Raw genomic sequence first — 19734 nt, 5'->3', positions numbered from 1 at the left:
ATGGAAGCTTTGGAAAGGGTTCAGAGGAGGTTTACTAGGATGTTGCCTGGTATGGAGGGAAGGTCTTATGAGGAAAGGCTCAGGGACTTGAGGTTGTTTTCGTTAGAGAGGAGAAGGCTGAGAGGTGACTTAATAGAGACATATAAGATAGTCAGAAGGTTAGATAGGGTGGACAGCGAGAGTCTCTTTCCTCGGATGGTGATGACCAACACGAGGGGACATAGCTTTAAATTGAGGGGTGGTAGATATAGGACAGATGTCAGAGGCAGTTTCTTTACTCAGAGAGTAGTAGGGGTGTGGCACGCCCTGCCTGCAACAGTAGTAGACTCGCCAACTTTAAGGGCATTTAAGTGGTCACTGGATAGACATATGGATGAAAATGGAATAGTGTAGGTCAGATAGGCTTCAGATGGTTTCACAGGTCGGCGCAACATCGAGGGCCGAAGGGCCCGTACTGCGCTGTAGTATTCTATGTTCTATGTAAACCAGACTGAATGACGAAATTAGTGGATAGGGGAATTTCAATGCCATATTTTATATGGAAGTGTTTGTGCAGAATGTAATACATGTAGGGGCACACCAGGACATCTTTGCATTGGTTGAGTAAACTCTAATAGCCAGCTTCTTCTCTCTAACCGCAGCAGGTTTGGCCCTTACCATCACAAACACAATTTTCTAATAAGCCGATAAACTGAAAACAACAGCGATGCACTCTAGATCTAAACATTGGCACATGTTGGACTACATTATTGTGACAGAACAACGTCAAGAAGATCCAATCTACATGCTGCCTTAAGAGGTGTTGAATGATGATCAGATCTTCAGCTTGTCAGGAGCGCCATGTCATCTAAACTGCTATGATTCAGAGTAAAACCACAAAAGAAGCCAGATGTCACTCTGCTAAAAAAAACTAGACCATGAGACAGGAACTGGAACAAAAATTGAACATAGAGTTGCTCGCATCCTGGATGATAACATTGAAAATTCTTGGAAGAAGATAAGGGATGTCATTCATAGCATGGCATCTGAGGTCCTTACATTTCTCAAATCGAAGCTCCGAGATTAGTTTGACAAGAATGACCAGGAAATAGCTAAGCTACTAGATGATGTGCACAACACTCACAGGTTCACCAGAAAGAAAAGCCAGGACCCTGGCTAAGGGATGAAGAATCAATGGTGAGTGAAGACGATTGCACAGCTTCAGGAAGCTTCCGATAAACACGACCCAAAACCAATGGTTTGGCACACTCCTTCTGAGCAGACAGCACTCAAGCTCCCAATGTACAGGCATGAGGTTCTCTCTCTTTGGCCAGAGCACTTTAGCAATATTGTGTTCCAGGAATCAAATGAGTGATGATGCCATTGAATCACTTCCACAACAATGCGTTCCGGATAAGTTTGCCCTCCATCCTTCTCAAACCGATGTCACCAAGGTCATAAAGCAACTGTCTATGGGTAAGTCTCCTGGAGTGCTGACAATTCACCTTAAAGTACGGAGGGACTGACATGATTAGCAAATTCACCAGCGTATTTTGCTTAATCTGGAACCAGGGCATCATGCCCCAAGATAATAAGGGTGCTTCCATAACTCACCTATACAAACAAAAGGGAAACAAGTTCACCTGTGACAATCAGTTTGTCAGGCATGACCTATCATAGAATTTACAGTGCAGAAGGTGGCCACCCTACCCAAGGTCAACACTTCCACCCTATTCCCATAACCCAGTAACCCCACCCAACACTAAGGGCAATTTTGGACACTAAGGGCAATTTATCATGGCCAATCCACCTAACCTGCACATCTTTGGACTGTGGGAGGAAACCGGAGGACCTGGAGGAAACCCACGCACACACGGGGAGGATGTGCAGACTCCACACAGACAGTGACCCAAGCCGGAATCGAACCTGGGACCCTGGAGCTGTGAAGCATTTGTGTTATCCACAAGGCTACCGTGCAGCCCCAGCCTAGCCTTTCAAATTCCATGCTGGCTTCTTTTACTTCTTTCTGCAGCGGGAAAAATTCTTGCAAGGGTTATTTTCAATAGGAATGTTACTCACCTTACAGTCTTAGTGCAGAATCATACTGGATTTCATGCTGAATGAGGAACAGTTGACATGATCTTTGTGGGGTGTTAAATGCAAGAAAAGTCCTATGAACAGAACAAGGATCTCTAAACGGTATTCATTGACTTGACCAAGGCCTTTGACATTGAAAATCGTGATGGTGTTGTACAAATATGGCTGCCCTGAAAGGATGATCATGCTTATTTCATGACAGCATGATGACCAGTGTGATGCAGAATAGTGTCTTATTCCTGCCATCATTGGCACCAAGCAAGGCTGCATTATGGCTCTAGTTCTGTTTACTGTCTACGTTTCAACTATGCTGTTGTATACACTCAAAGATCTTGAAATAGAAGTACACATTCAGCTCAGGACAGATGGCAACCTCTTCAATCTGCAAAGGCTGAAGGCCCACACAAAAATCCGGAACAGCTACTAAGTGAACGCTTGTTTGCCAATGACTGTGGCCTCACGGCATGCACTTTGGAGGACATCCAACAGCTTGTTGACTGCTTTCCTCAGGCCTCAGAACCTTCAGCCTTAAAATAAGTCTGAAAAAACCTGCTCCTGGTCATAAGCTCCTAGTCATAATTAACAATACACCCCTCAACCCAGTTTGAAAGTTTAGCTAACTTGGAATTATCCTCTCCAACACCACATCAGATGCTGCAGTCACCCACTGCCTGATGAAAGCAAGCTTGGCATTGACAGGCTCACCCCCAGGCTTTGGTGAGAGCATAGAGTTTGTCTCAAAACAAATATCAAAGTCTACCAGGAAGTAGTTCGCACATCACTTCTCTATGGCTGTGAGGCGCCAACCTACTAGTGTTACGTAATGCATCTGGATTCCTGCATACCAAAGGTAGTAATCGACACCCAGCTGAGCATGGGAACACACCATAGGGGTGGGATTCTGTGATCCTGAAGCTAAGTGTTGACACCGTCGGAAAAGCCATTGCATTTCTCGATGGCGTCAGCACGGCTTCAGGATCAGCAGTTCATGGCACTGGAATGGTTCATGCTGCTCCAGCTGCTGATCCTGGCATGAACTGGGAGCCGCGGAATCCACGCATGCGCAGTGGCACCAACGCCAATGCACACATGCGCAGTGGCACCAGCGCCAATGCGCACATGCGCAGTGGCTTCCTTCAACGCGCAGGCCCCGATGCAACATGGTGCAGTACATCAGGGGCCGGCACGGAAGAAAGGAGGCCGCCACCCAGAGAGGCCGGCCCGCCAATTGCCGGGCCCCGATCGCGGGCCAGGTCACATCGGAGGCCACCCCCCCACTCCTCCCACAGGCCGTTCCCCGACCCTTCCACGGCGTGTTCCTGCCAGCAGAGAACAGGTGTGGACGATGCCGGTGGGACTCTGCGTTTTTACGGCGGCCGCTCGGCCCATCCCGGGCTGAGAATCGGCCGGCCGGGCCACATAGAGCAGTCCTCGACTGGTGCTGCGGCAACCACGCCGGCGCCAATGGCGCCGATTCTCCATTCTGTGGCGTGGTGCGATTCATGCCAGTCGCGGGGATTCTCCGGCCCGGCCCCCGGGTTCAGAGAATCCCACCCAGGATGTTCCAAGGTCAGATACATGGACATTCGGAAAGCTAATCTCAGAGCCTGTAAATTAAACCCCATTCCGTGGGGAGGGGGGGGGGGGGGGGGGGGGGGGGGGGAGTCAGAACCACATGGATAAGTCTCTGCCATCAAACAGTTTCAACATTTGAGGAGAACAGTCAGGCCATAATAGATATAGAAAATAACCAAAAAGGCTAATGCAATGCATGCCTTCTAGAATATAAACATAAAGAAGTCATACTTCCGCAATATAAAGACCCAATTTGACCACTTCTGGAGTATTGCTCAGATCATTGCTGAAAAGAGTCATGTTGCCAAAGCTTTTCTTCTTGTACTCATCAAGACAAATGCAAGAATGCCAAATTTCAAACAATCACTACAATTTATGCTACAAAAGAAAAGGTTGCTGATTGATTGGCAAGTCAATTCTGGTTTGCTGAGGCATTGCCATGAGGAAAACAATGGGGAACTGTAGGCTCCCCAAGTGACTGGCTATTCAAAAAAGGCACAAGGTTTGAACCTATTCCTTTTGTTTGCAGCTATGATGTGGAGGTGCCGGTGTTGGACTGGGTGAGCACAGTAAGAAGTCTTTCAACCCCAGGTTAAAGTCCAGCAGGAAGGAGCAGTGCTCCGAAAGCTAGTGATTTGAAACAAACCAGTTGGACTTTAACCTTGTGTTGTAAGACTTCTTACTATTTTGTTTGCAGCGAATAGGTCCCAACATATGAAAGGAAGTTGTTTCATAAGTCATATTACGAGGTGGGATTTTTTTTTTTTTTAATTTAGATTACCCAATTATTTTTTCCAATTAAGGGGCAATTTAGCGTGGCCAATACACCTACTCTGCACATTTTTGGGTTGTGGGGGGCGAAACCCACGCAGACACGGGGAGAATGTGCAAACTCCACACGGACAGTGACCCAGAGCCGGGATCGAACCTGGGACCTCAGCGCCGTGAGGTGGTTGTGCTAACCACTAGGCCACCGTGCTGCCCTCGAGGTGGGATTATCTTAAATTGGTTGTTACTGTAGCTATAAGCGCACTCAACGTTGTTCAGAAAGTACTGCCCAATTGCAGAATCATGTCTTTTTCTTTATAAATTTGGAGTGCCCAACTAATTTTTTCCAATTAAGTGGCAATTTAGCATGGCCAATCCACCTACGCTGCACATCTTTGGGTTGTGGGGGCAAAACCCATGCAAACACAGGGAGAATTTGCAAACTCCACACAGACAGTGACCCAGAGCTGGGATCGAACCTGGGACCTGCCGAATCATATCTAACAGCAGATGTTTTGTTTGGGTTTTGCGCGTCCTTGCTGGTTGAGTATGGTCAGCTCTCTGTCAATATAAACTGAAAAAACATGTTATTTGTTTTTTTTCAGCCAATCATTGAGACATCTTGGGTTGGATTCTCCAATCCCCGACGCCAAAATCGCATTTGGCAACGGGGCGGAGAATACGCGATGACGACAGAATTGGTGGTGGCGCCACTTTCACGATGCTCCGCCCCCTGAAAAGCGGCATACTCTCGGAGTACGGCGGACGCTGTATCCATGGCCTCAGGCCCGTCCCGCAATGCTATGTCCCCAACCGGCTGAGTTGCCGACAACGTGGGACACGCGTGGTCTCATCCGTCGGGAACTCAGCGTGGCGGCTGTGGACTCAGTTCAACGCCACCACAGTCGGGGGAGGGCCAATCTGCGGGCAGGTGGGGCATTATTAAGAAGGCAAATGGAATTTTGTCCTTCATTGCTAGAGGGATGGAGTTTAAGACTAGGGAGGTTATGTTGCAATTGTATAAGGTGTTGGTGCGGCCACACCTGGAGTATTGTGTTCAGTTTTGGTCTCCTTACTTGAGAAAGGACGTACTGGCGCTGGAGGGTGTGCAGAGGAGATTCACTAGGTTAATCCCAGAGCTGAAGGGGTTGGACTATGAGGAGAGGTTGGGTAGACTGGGACTGTACTCGTTGGAATATAGAAGGAGGAGGGGGGATCTTATAGAAACATTTAAAATTATGAAGGGAATAGATAGGATAGATGCGGGAAGGTTGTTTCCACTGGCGGGTGACAGCAGAACTAGGGGGCATAGCCTCAAAATAAGGGGAAGTAGATTTAGGACTGAGTTTAGGAGGAACTTCTTCACCCAAAGGGTTGTGAATCTATGGAATTCCTTGCCCAGTGAAGCAGTTGAGGCTCCTTCATTACATGTTTTTAAGGTAAAGATAGATAGTTTTTTGAAGAATAAAGGGATTAAGGGTTATGGTGTTCGGGCCGGAAAGTGGAGCTGAGTCCACAAAAGATCAGCCATGATCTCATTGAATGGCGGAGCAGGCTCAAGGGGCCAGATGGCCTACTCCTGCTCCTAGTTCTTATGTTCTTATGTTCTTATATTCAGGGCTGAGGGCACTGTAGGGGGATGGTCCGGGGCATGCCAGGCGGCCGAAGGGGGGGACTATTTTTGCAGGCCAGGTCCGTGGGCTGAGTCCGCCATGAAGCACGGTGTGGCCGCTGTAGGCCGCTGCCGTGCGCATGCGCGGCCATGGACCCGGCAATGCTCCGGACCATACCGGCAGCTAGAGCTGGGAGCTCTACACTGCCTGGCTGCTAGTACACTCCCCACCACCCCGAGCAGTGAATCGGTGGTTGTTTTGCGCCAGTTTTTCTTGCGTAAAACACCACAATTTTCTTGGCGGCGTGGGGAGTCTCCCAAGCAGAGAATCCAACCCATGGACCATGTACCTGACATCATGCTGCCACTGAAATTTGCAAATGATGTTGCTTTATTTTGTGGTAGGCAGAATGGGCTGGATTCTCCACTGGCGGGATGCTCCGTTTTGCCGGCATCCAGGCGTTTCCCGACGGCATGGAGCTGCACCACAATGGGAAACACCATTGACTAGCTGGTGTAACGGAGCATTCCACCGGCGGGGTGAAGCAGAAATGTGGTGCGGCAGGACAGAGAATCTAGCACAATGTCTTTTTGGACTGACAGCAGCATCCTATTAGTGGAAAATATAACTCGCATAGCTATGCACAATAGCAGCGGGAAGTAGCCTGCTTAAACTGTCGTCCAAATTTTTCAGATTATTTTGGTTAAGATTAAATCGGACTTGAATGGAGAGCAGGTAGATTATTAAAATCAATCTGGATTCTAAGCATTAAACTACGAGGGTGGATTAAACAAATGAGGATTGCATTACTCAGAATTTAAAAGACACAAGGGCATTTTGATCAATGTTTTCAAGATAATCAGGGAACAGAAAGTGGAGGTAGTTGGGAAGGCGAGGACTAACAGCATAGTCTAAAAATTGGAACCAGCCTGTTTGAAATTAGGAAACACATTTATGCACCAAGAATGATAGAAATTTGGAACTCTTTCTGCAAATAGCAATATACAGGCCATAAAACTGCAGTGGTAATGTTGAGAATAGCATTAGACAAGAAATCAGAGATGTATGTGATAAAGGAACATCTATGATTATGGGTGACTTTGATCTGCATATAGATTGGATGGGTCAAATTAGTCATAGTACAATAGAGAAGGAATTTCTGGAGTGTATGTGGGATGGTTTCCTGAACCAATACGTTGAGGAACCAACCATAGAACAGGCCAACTTGGCTGGGTATTGTGCAATGAGAAAGGATTAGTTGGCAATTTAGTTGTGAGAGAACCCTTGGGGATGAGTGACCATAATATGATAGAATTCTTTAACAAGGTGGATAGTGAGTAGTTGATTCTGAGAGATTCAGTTCATCCTGAATCTCAATAAAGGTAACTATGGTGGTATGAGACATGACTTGGCTATGATGGACTGGGAAACATTACTAAAAGGAAGGACAATGGACAGGCAATGGCAGGCATTCAAGGAATGAATAGGTGAATGGCAAAAGTTGTTTATTCCAATCTGGCGCATGAGTAGAAAGGGAACTGTAACCAAACCATGGCTTACAAGGAAAATGAGAGATAGTATTAGATTCAAAGAAGAGGCATACAAATTAGCAATAAAAAGCAATAGACCTGAGGATTAGGAACAGTTTAAAATTCTACAAAGGCAGACCAAGGGATTAATTAAGAAGGGGAAAATACAATGTGAAAATAAGCTAGCGGGGAACATAAAAACTGACTGTAAAAGTTTCTATAGGTATGTAAAGAGGAAAAGATTGATAAAAACTAACGTAGGCCCTTTACAGATAAAAACGGGGAAATTCATCACAGGGAACTACATTCGTACTTTGCTTCTGTCTTCACAAAGGAAGATATGAATAATGTACCAGAGGTTCTGAAGTTTTAGTGAGGAGCTGAAGGAAATTAGTATTAGTAGAGAAATGGTTTGGGGGAAATTAATGGGATTGAAGGTGGATAAATCTTCTAGGTGATGCACTATCAATTACGCAAAGACGAGAGTAGGATGTAATCGAGGCTTTATTACACTGAGATGTGTGGCCTCCTACAGCAGCTGACAAAATGGCTGCTGTATGGGGAGCACACATATTTATACTCCACCTACTGGGTGGAGCCAGCAGGCAGGGATCTACCCCCGCACCTGTAGTACAGGGGCCTTACCGTAAAGAACCGATAACAACATCCTCGATGTACAATATATAGATCAGTGGTGACTACCACATTCACCCCCTGTTAAAAATGAGTCCGGCGGGGGTGGTGGAGAACTATATACAGGAAATTGTGTTTTACAAGTAAGTTAAAATTATGAATTCAGGCGGTCCGGTGCCTTAATCTGTCATAGAGAGCGCCGTAGTGCTGGTGGCAATTCCGGTGGCGGGTCGCCCCATACACACACATCCCAGCAAACGAGGTGGCACTGATTGCGCTGGAGCGCACCCATCCCGTTAATGGGTTGGCTGGGACAAAAGGGCATCTAGGGGGGTGGGCTAGAAGGACACCCTTATGACCTGTGGCACTAAGTTCACAGTGGGCAATCAGCGGCAGGTGTAGCTGCATGGCTGCATTGCAGGCTGCGGCAATGGTGTTCCATTCCCGTCCACCCTGACCCCACAGTCCACCTCTTGGCCACCCTCCCCCCCCGCCACCCGCTACAACCCCCCACCCCGGCAGAAGCCCTTGGCCAACGGCACAATTATCAGCACACTATGGCGATGGTTGGACACTTTCCATACCTCCTCTCTCTCCCGCAGCAGCCACGACGCCTGTTTTCCGATTTTTAAAAACACAAGTGGACCGCTGTTGGGAATTCCCCCCAATGGAGGCAGAGAATTGCGGAGGATCCAGAGGATACTGGGTCAGGCCTGCTAATGATAATACTGTACGTGCAGAGTGGAACGCATTGACACTGCTGTCGAGGCACCGGAGAATTGCGATTTGGCATGAACCCGGCGTCAGCCCCGATTTCGGCTTCAATCATAGAATCATAGAATCACAGTGCTTAAGGAGGCCATTTGGCCCATCAATGCTGCACCAGCCCTTTGAAAGAGAACCCTACACCTCCACCCTATCCCAGTAATCCCAGTTACTGTGGTGAACAGGTTCGGAAAAGATACAGAAAAACTTTTCAAAGCAAACAGGCCAGAAAACAGAGGAAATAAAAAGAGATACTTCTGGAAGTTCACAACAGGTCCAAATAGAGAAAAGACAGGCCAAAGACTTGGCTGCAGGTAAAAGGTCAATTCACCTCCTCCTCCTCTCCTCTCAGTTGTTAAAGGCCCATTATGAAGTCCCAACACACGGCGCTTTTTGAAAATGGGGACATAGCTAATATCTGAAATTGTTAATGATAGCCTTCAGACCAGAGAACTTCCCAGTGCTCAGGAGAAACATCGGCTGAGTTAATGAAACCATGCTCCTAACACAGAACGTCATTCGACAGGAGTACATGCACATGCATTCACCACAGTAGCACACTGGTTAGCATTGTTGCTTCACAGCTCCAGGGTCCCAGGTTCGATTCCCCGCTGGGTCACTGTCTGTGCAGAATCTGCATGTTCTCCCTGTTTCGGCGTGGGTTTTCTCTGGGTGCTCCATTTTCCTCCCACAGTCCAAAGATGAGCAGTTTAGATGGATTGGCCATGATAACTTGCCCTTAGTGTCCAAAAAGGTGAGGTGGGATTACTGGGTTAAGGGGATAGGGTTGAGGTGTGGGCTTAAGTAGGGTGCTCTTTCCAAGAGCTGGTGCAGACTCGATGGGCCGAATGGCCTCCTTCTGCACTGTAAATTCTGTGATTCACCTTGTATGATTGTCTATTAATATTTATGAATATAAAATCGCAAAGCCCTAATTCAGAATATGCATTCTACCAGTAGTGCAGTTTTAGTAAATTAGCTACGTGGGCAGGATTTTACGCCACTCCGCTGACGTGTTTCAAACAATTGTCTTGTAAAATACAGTCATGTGGCTTGCCCGCTACCTTCCCACCCATTTCCTGTTTCCTATTTTAATGGTGGAGACATGGGTGGCCTGCTTGCCCTTGGGCCTGTTGTAGCCCTTAAATGACTGATTAATGGCCACTCAAGCACCTAATCCTGCCCCACTGCTATTTTACATTTTACCTACTTCAGTGAGAGGCCAGTAGTGAGCAGGTTTAACTGGGCGATCTTATGTCGAGCAAGAGATGGGGCGCGGTGGGGTGGTTGTCTGGGTGTGGAGATCTACTTTGTGCTCCTATGCCTATTGGATGTAAATCTCCCACAAGGTCAGACCCTCCTTTAACATTTCCCCATATGGTCTTTCAAGTCCGGACCACCACTTCTCTCATCCCTCTTGCTGGGATCTGCCAGCCAGGCCCCATTGATATGCTGGATTTACCTTTACTCCAGCTTCCATAACCAGCTCTTCTTCAGGTTCTGGCTAAAGTCCCAAAAGTGACCAGTACTTGAACCTGCTAGAACTACAGAGTTGCTGGCCAATCCAGTTGGGTGGCAACTCTGGAGGATCACAGAATGCTACAGTGCAGAGGAGGCCCTTCAGCCCATCGAGTCTGCACCGACGCATGAAAGGCTCTGACCTGTCTATCTAATCCCACTTGCCAGCACTTGGCCCATAGTCTTGAATGTTATGACATGCCAAGTACTCATCCAGGTACTTTTTAAAGGATGTAAAGCATCCTGCCTCTACCACCCTCCCAGGCAGTGCATTCCAGACCATCACCACTCTCTGGGTAAAAAAGGGTTTTTCCTCAAATCCCCCCTAAACCTCCCACCCCTCACCTTGAGCTTGTGTCCCCTCGTAACTGACCTTTCAACTAAGGGGATCAGCTGCTCCCTATCCACTTTGTCCATGCCCTCATAATCTTGTTATATCAATCAGGTCACCTCTCAGTCTTCTCTGCTCCAGAGAAAAAAACCGAAGCCTATCCAACCTTTCTTTATTTTTAAATGTTCCATCCCAGGCAACATTCTGGTGAATCTTCCCTGCACCCCCTCCAGTGCAATTACATCTTTCCTATAAAGTGGCGACCAGAGTTGCACACAGTACTCCACCTGTGGCCTCACCAAAGTTCTGTACATCTCCATCATGACCTCCATGCTTTTGTAATCTATGCCCTGATTAACCTACCCTTCTGCCTTCAGAGATTTATGGACAAACACTTCAAGGTCGCTTTGTCCTTCGGAACTTCACAGTGTCAGACCTTTCATAGTATACTTCCTTGTTAAATTACTCCTTCCAAAGTATATCCCCTCATATTTTTCAGGATTAAATTCCATTTGCCACTTATCCGCCCATTTGACCATCCCGTCTATATCCTCGTATAACCCAAGACACCTAACCTCACTGTTAACCATTCGGCTTGTCTTTGTGTCATCCGCAAACTTACTGATCCTACCCCACACATAGTCATCTATGTCATTTCTATAAATGACAAACAATGGACGGCCCTGTACAGATCCCTGTGATACGCCACTGATCACTGGCTTCCAGACACTAAACCAGCCATCTATCGTCATCATCTGTCTCCTATCGCTAAGCCAATTATGAATCCACCTTTTCAAATCACCCTGAATCCCATGTGCCTTTGCCTTCTTAATAAGTCTCCCATGTGGGACCTTGTCAAAGGCTTTGAAGAAATCCATGTAAACTACATCAACTACACTACCCTCATCTATGCACTTAGTCACATGCTCAGATTTGTTAGACATGACCTCCCTCTGACAAAGCCATGCTGACTAACCCTGATCAAACCTTGCCTCTCTAAGTGGAGATAGATTCTCTCTTTCAGAATCTTATCCAGTAGTTTCCCAACTTTTTTTTAATATGAATTTAGATTACCCAATTATTTTTTCCAATTAAGGGGCAATTTAACGTGTCCAATCCACCTACTCTGCACATTTTTGGGTTGTGGGGGCGAAACCCACGCAGACACGGGGAGAATGTGCAAACTCCACACGGACAGTGACCCAGAGCCGGGATCGAACCTGGGACCTCAGCGCCGTGAGGCGGTTGTGCTAACCACTAGGCCACCGTGCTACCCTGTAGTTTCCCAACTTTAATAGTGGGACTACATTAGCTGTTCTCCAGTTCTCTGGCACGTCCCCCGTGGCCAGAGAGGAATTCAAATATTTGGTCAGAGCCCCAGCAATCTCCTCCCTGCCTCCCACAGGGGCTGTTTAGCCAGGGACTGTTTAGCACAGGGCTAAATCGCTGGCTTTGAAAGCAGACCAAGCAGGCCAGTAGCACGGTTCGATTCCCGTAACAGCCTCCCCGAACAGGTGCTGGAATGTGGCGACTAGGGGCTTTTCACAGTAACTTAATTGAAGCCTACTTGTGACAATAAGCGATTTTCATTTTCATTTCATTTTTCACAGCAGCCTAAGACACAATTCATCTGGACCACTTCATTTGTCCACTTTTAAGCCCGCCAATACCTCCAATACCTTGGGCGCGATTCTCCACTCCCCACGCCGGGTGGGAGAATCACGGGAGGGCCGGGCAACTCATGACACGCCGCCCTGGCACTCCCCGCGATTCTCCCACCCCCCGCTCGGAGAATCACCGTTCGCTGTTTTTCACGGCGACCGGCGATTCTCCAGCCCGGATGGGCCCAGCAACCTGACGTTCCCGACCTGTTCACGCCAGCGGCAACCACACCTGGTCGCTGCCGTCGTGAACATGGCGCCAAAGGCTCGTTTGTGGCTTGTGGGGGGCGGAGAGGGGAGTGAGCACCACGGCCGTGCTCAGGAGGGGACTGGCCCGCGATCGGTGCCCACCGATCGTCGGGCTGGCGTCTCCAAGAGACGCACTCTTTCCCCTCCGCCACCCCGCAAGATCAAGCCACCACGTCTTGCGGGGCAGCGGAGGGGAAGACGGCAACTGCGCATGCGCGGGTTGGAGCCGGCCAACCTGCGCATGCGCAGCTGACGTCACTTAGGCGCCGCCGTCGCGTCATTCTCGGCGCACCGCCTTGACGCAAGCGTCAAGGCCCGCCGGCCGAGATTTACGGAGCGCCGCTCCTAGCCCCCTGGGGGGGGGGGGGTGAATAGGGTGCGAGGAGCGGCCTCTGAGGCCGTCGTGAAACTCGGCCGAGTTCACGACAGCCTTCCCGATGCCGCGCGGGAGTAGAGAATACCGCCCCTTGTCACTCCCAGGACAATTTGCTCAAGAACCTCACAATCTCTCTCTCTCTGGGTTCCATAACTATCTTCTCATTCTTTTGAGTGAAGACAGATGTGAAATATTCATTCAATGCCGACCAATGTCCTCTGGCTCCAACCACAGATTTCCCCCTTGGTCCTTAGTGGGCCCTACTATTTCCCTGGTTATCCTCTTCCCATTGATATACTTATAGAACATCTTGGGATTTTCCCTACTTTTACCTGCCAGAGCTTTCTCATATCCCCTCTTTGTTCTCCTAATTGATTTCTTAAGCTCCATCCCACACTTTCCGTATTCCACTTGTGCCTCTGCAGACATTCTCTAATACAATTATCCTCTCATTATTTTTGCACCCCTCCGTGAATTGCGCACATATTTTCTCCTCAATTTCCCGCTGGCTATCTGGGGGTCTATAATAAACACCTAGCAACGTAACTGTTCCATTTTTATTCCTAAGCTCTACCCACAAAGCTTCATTTGATGCCCCTCCAAGATATCATCTCTCCTTACTGCAGTAACTACCTCCTTAACTACTAATGTAATGCTTCCTCTTTAACCCCCTCCTCTGTTTGCCTGAAGAATCTATATCCTGGCATGTTGGGCTGCCAGTCCTGCCCTTCACTCAACCATGTCTCTGTGATAGCTATTATATCATAATTACACGAGTCAATCATCGCCCTTAACCCATCCGTTTTACCGTTAATACTCTTGGCATTAAAGTAGAGGCCACCCAGCTTTGTCTTACTTGCTTGAAACTTACTCCCGCTGTATTCCCTCTGACCTGATTGTTTTTCTATGTTATACTGTGTCCCTATTCTACTTCTGTCTGCGTCGCCTCCCCCGCCAAACTAGTTTAAACTCTTCCCAACAGCACTAGCAAACCCGCCAGCAAGGATGTTAGTCCCACCCTGGTTTAGCTGTCGACTGTCCTGCATGTTCAAGTCCCATCTTCTCCAAAAACAGTCCCTATGGTCCAGGAATCTAAAATCCTTCCTCCTGCACCAACTCTTAAGTCACGTATTCATCTGTGCTATTCTCCTATTCCTGTACTCATTAGCACATGGCACTGGGAGTAATCCATAGATTATAACCCCTTGGTCTTGCTCTTTTCAAACTATAAAGATGAAAGTTGTAAAGACTTACCGACCATGCCCACTGCTTCCCAATCAGCTCTCCTCCTTATATCCTCAGCTGCAGCAAGGCAAGACCACTCTCTGAAGATTTAAAAGTTACAAAGCAAGGAGAAAAAGCAAACAGCACCTCTTCCCGCTCTGCACCGAATCCCCACTCTGCTTCAAATTCCCAAGTTTAAAGCTTAAAGCTCACTCTGCCTGTGGCCTCACTCCAGATGCGGCCACTCTCCCACTGCTCATGCGCAAAGCTCACTGTGTAAATCTTTCTCCTCAGATGGGGACAGAAGTCCCACCCGGAGCCAATTAATGCCCTGCAGAGCGTAAAATAACTGCGAAGCAGCTGGCTTTTTTTGTGCGTGGGTTTCTGATGGACAATTTAGTTGATGTTGGTGGGGAGAACACAATGCCCTGTAATATTCAGCCTTGAGTTTCTGAAGGTTATACAGTAGTCCCCCGTTATACCGCGCTCCGCAATATACCGCGGGGGGGCTTATGGACCCCAACTGTCAGTTGTGTCAATTTCAGCGGCCGGCTCACTTTGATCTGGAGAGGGAAGCTGCTCTCACCGAAGCAATCAGCCGGCCGCTGAAATTGACACTGCCCACTGCTCTCTCCCTCCAATCCAACTTTTAAGTTTTAATGTTTCTGATTGGAGGGAGAGAGCAGCCGGCAGTGTCAATTTCAGCGGCCGGTTGATTGCTTCAGTGAGAGAGCAGCTTCCCTCTCTGGATCAAAGTGAGCCGGCCGCTGAAATTGACACTGCCGGCTGCTCTCTCCCTCCAATCAGAAACATTAAAACTTAAAAGTTGGATTGGAGGGAGAGAGCAGCGGGCAGTGTCAATTTCAGCGGCCGGTTGATTGTTTCAGTGAGAGCAGCTTCCCTCTCCGGATCAAAGTGAGCCGGCCGCTGAAATTGACACTGTTTTAATTGGATCCACGATGGGGGTTTTAAATTTATTTAAAAATCTATGCTAGCGCTTCCCATTGTGAGTCTACGGGGGTCTGACCTCTCCCCCGCCCCCCGTAGACTCACAATGGGAAGCGCTAGCATAGATTTTTAAATAAATTTAAAACCCCCATCATGGATATCCGCGGCTCGGATACAACGCGGGTGGCTGTCTTGGACCCCAACACCCGCGTTGTAAAGGGGGACTACTGTATTTGGATGTGTTAGAGGCCAATTACAAGAAGATCTGAGTTTGAATGTAGGAGGGGTTTATAAGCTGCATTCCAATAACAAGTTTTTGCAACATACAGCACTTGAAATGTAATCCGATCAATTACATCAGTACTTGATTGCAGTAGTTATTTTAATTCATTCATGGGATATGGATATTTCTAGCAAGGCCAGCATTTATTGCCATCCCTAATTGCTCTTGAAAAGGTGTGTGCGCTGCCTTTTTGCACCACTGCAATCCTTGTGGTGTAGACTTGCCAAAGGTTTTATTAGGGGGGGCGATCCAGGATTTTATCCAGGCAACAGAATGCAATCAGGTTCTAATATAATAAAAGCAAACTACTGCAGATGCTGAAATCTGAAACAAAAACAGAAATGGCATGAAAAACTCGGCAGGTCTGGCAACATTGGTGGAGAGAGAACTCTCTCCACAGAGGCCTCCAGACCTGCTGAGTGTTTCAAGCATTTCCTGCTTTTGTTGCAATGTATTTCCAAGTTAGGATGGTGTATGGAGAGCAATTTAAAGTTTTTGGCCTGTTAGGCATTGACATACAATATACAAGTGCTTGTGTTAGAAGAGATGGTAAAACTAACCACCTCCCTAGAAGTAGCGTTTCAGAGCCTCAGCGCTTTCCCCTCGTGCACACCCGACCAGAGAGTACCCCAGGCCTGTGCCGCGCGGCTGCCCGCCCAATCCGGAGGGATACCCTGCTATTTCTGCGGCCAGCACCAGCACCCCAGGCAGCATTGCCCGGCTCGGAATGCGAACTGTTGCGACTGCGGCAAGAAAGGACACTTTGCCTAAGTTTGTCTGGCCAGGTCCAAGTTCTCCAAATCACAGGCCCAACTCTCAGACTCACAGGCCCACAGACCCTGCAGCGTGGCTGCGTGCCTGCCGGCTCCGCCACCTCCGGACGCATCATTTGCCTCGTGTTGTCCATGGGGGCAGCCATATTCGACTCTACACAACACGTGCGACTCACAGGGGCCACCTTCAACGCCGCCCGACATGTGCGACCGACGGGGGCAGCCATCTTGGGACCACCCCACAACCTCTGACCACACCAGCTACCCGCAAATCAGCGTGGTCACCCTCGACCAGTCACGCCCAAAGCACCTCAGCAACTCCATGATGACCATCCGGGTCAAAGGGCACGAAACGCCCTGCCTGTTTGACTCTGGGAGCAGGGAGAGCTTCGTACACCCAGACACGGGAAGGCGCTGTTCTCTCCAAATCTCCCCCGCATTCCAAACAATCTCCCTCGCTTCCAGATCGTATTCAGTGCAGATCCGGGGCTACTGTGTCGCGAGCCGCGCGATACAGGGCGTCGAGTACGCAAACTTTAAAATATATGTACTCCCGATCCCTGCGCTCCTCTCCTGTTGGGACTGGACTTCCAATGCAACCTCAGGAGCCTGACCCTGAAGTTCGGCGGGCCCCTGCCCCCTCTCACCGTATGTAGCCTCGCGACCCTGAATGTCGACCCTCCCCCTCTCTTCACGAACCTCACCGCAGACTGTAAACCCATCGCCACCAGGAGCAGGCGGTACAGTATCCAGGACAGGACTTTTATCATGTCCGAGGTCCAGCGACTCTTGCGGGAAGGGATCATCAAGGCCAATAACTACCGTATGTTCTCCACGGTAGATCTGAAGTCCGCATACCTCCAGCTCCCAATCCGCCCGGAAGACCGCCACTACACAACCTTTGAGGCAGACGCCCGTCTCTTCCACTTCCTCCGGCATCACCAATGGGGTCTCGGTCTTTCAAAGAACGATGGACCGAATGGTGAACCAGTACGGCTGTGGGCCACGTTTCTGTACTTGGACAACATCACCATCTGCGGCCACGACCAGCAGGACCACGACGCCAACCTTCAGAAGTTTCTCCAAACTGCCCAAGCCCTCAACCTCACTTATAAAAAGGAGAAATGCGTTTTCCGCACAACCAGACTAGCCATCCTCGGCTATGTCGTGGAAAACGGAGTCCTAGGGCCCGACCCCGACCATATGTGCCCCCTCCTGCAACTCCCCCTTCTCCACTGCCCCAAGGCCCTGACAAGATGCTCGGGTTCTTTTCCTATAATGCCCAGTGGGTCCCCAACTATGCGGACAAAGCCCGCCCACTGATCAAAGCTACCATCTTCCCACTGGCGCCGAGGCCCACCAGGCTTTCAGCCGCATCAAGGCAGATATTGCCAAAGCAGCGATGCGCGCGGTGGATGAGTCCGTCCCCTTCCAGGTGGAGAGCGACGCGTCAAAGGTCGCCCTCGCCGCTACCCTTAACCAGGCAGGCAGGCCCGTAGCCTTTTTCTCCTGTGTTCTCAACGCCTCTGAGATTCGACACTCCTCAGTCGGAAAAGAAGCTCAAGCCATCGTGGAAGCTGTACGGCACTGGAGGCACGACCTCGCTGGTAGGAGGATTACCCTCGTCACCGACCAACGGTCGGTAGCCTTCATGTTCGACAACACATAACGGGGCAAGATCAAGAACGATAAAATCTTGAGGTGGAGGATTGAACTCTCCACCTATAATTACGATATCTTGTATCGTCCTGGGAAGCTCAGCGCACAAGATGACCGACTCCGGGCCATCCACAACGACCTCTGCCACCCGGGGTCACCCGGCTTCTCCACTACATCAAGGCCTGCAACCTGCCCTACTCCACCAGGAGGTCAGGGCCATGACCAGGGTCTACCAAGTCTGCGCGGAGTGTAAGCCGCACTTCTATCGACCGGATAAGGCCCACCTGGTGAAGGCATCCCAACCCTTTGAGTGCCTCAGTATCGACTTCAAAGGGCCCCTCCCCTCTACCAACCGCAACACGTATTTTCTCAACGTCGTTGACGAGTACTCCCGCTTCCCCTTTGCAATCCCTTGCCCCGACATGATCGCGGCCACCGTCATTAAGGCTCTACATAGTGTCTTCACCTTGTTTGGTTTCCCCACTTACGTCCACAGTGACCGGGGCTCCTCGTTTATGAGCGACGAACTGCATCAGTACCTGCTCGGTAAGGGCATCGCCTCAAGTAGGACTACCAGTTACAACCCCTGGGGAAATGGGCAGATGGAGAGGGAGAACGCGACGGTCTGGAAGGCTGCCCTCCTGGTCCTACGGTCTAGGAATCTCCCAGCTTCCCACTGGCAGGAGGTCCTCCCCAATGCGCTCCACTCCATTAGGTCACTTCTTTGCACAGCCACGAACGAAATCCCTCATGACCACCTATTTGTTTTCCCTAGGAAATCCACCTCTGGGGTCTCGCGTCCGTCCTGGCCGATGACACGGGGGCCCGTACTGCACCGAAAACACGTGAGGAGCCATAAGTCCGACCTCCTGGTGGAGAGGGTCCAGCTCCTTCACGCCAACCCCCAGTACGCCTACGTAGCGCACCACGACGGCCAACAAGATATAGTCTCCCTTTGGACCTGGCACCTGCAGAATCCCCTATGACCATCACCTACCCCCCCCCCCAACCTACACTGAACAGCGCCCCCGCTCCTACATGGCCTCCACCCCCCCCCTCCTATACCCCTTCCCCCATCGCCGACCTACAGGGATGAAGCTCCAGAAGACACGCTCCCAGAGTCCACACCTGTGCCCGCATCCATGAGTTCAACACCCGTGCCCACACCGACAAGTTCAATACCCATGCCCACAGCGAAACCAGAGCTCAGGAGATTGCAGCACACGATCAGGACGCCGGGCAGACTCAACCTGTGAGCCACTTCACCCCCGCTGGACTTCAATTTTTTAACAGGGGTTGAATGTGGTGAATGTATTATCGCAGCCATTCACCACTGTATTGCATTGTACTATGTGGTTGCCCTTGTGGGCGCCACCTATGGACATTGTATTGTATTACACCGCATTGTATCATGTTGTTGCCCTTGTGTGCTCCGCTCCTGGCTCCGCCCCCTTGAGGGGAGGTATATAGAGCTGCTGCCCTGCAGGAGGCTCTCAGTGCAGAGCAGTTGCAGGCAGGCACAGTTCTAGCTGATTTAAGGCGCTGTTCACTTCAACTTTCCGTCTCGTGTGAATTGATGGTCGCATAAATCCAGCTTGACATTCACTTGTAAAAGGAGGGGGTAGATTTTAAGTGTCAGCCACGGTTCAATTGTTAGCACTCTCACCTCTGAGTCAAAGCTTGTGGGTCCAAGTCTCACTCTGGACCTCCATACAAAAGGCTGATACTCAAGTGCATTACTGAGGGAGTGCTA

The 19734-nt window shown here is 49.5% G+C and overlaps 1 protein-coding gene across 2 annotated transcripts in view; it reads left to right on the top strand.

Annotated features, from left to right (window-relative positions):
• The window catches only part of gpnmb (glycoprotein (transmembrane) nmb), a 73409-nt gene that overhangs the window by 34620 nt on the left and 19055 nt on the right, over positions 1-19734 (top strand). The gene's annotated exons all lie outside the window — the stretch shown is intronic.

This window comes from Scyliorhinus canicula, chromosome 5 (genome assembly GCF_902713615.1).
Source record: "Scyliorhinus canicula chromosome 5, sScyCan1.1, whole genome shotgun sequence".
In the NCBI taxonomy this organism is placed as follows: Eukaryota; Metazoa; Chordata; class Chondrichthyes; order Carcharhiniformes; family Scyliorhinidae; genus Scyliorhinus; species Scyliorhinus canicula.
This window is presented reverse-complemented; position numbering and strand designations above follow the sequence as displayed.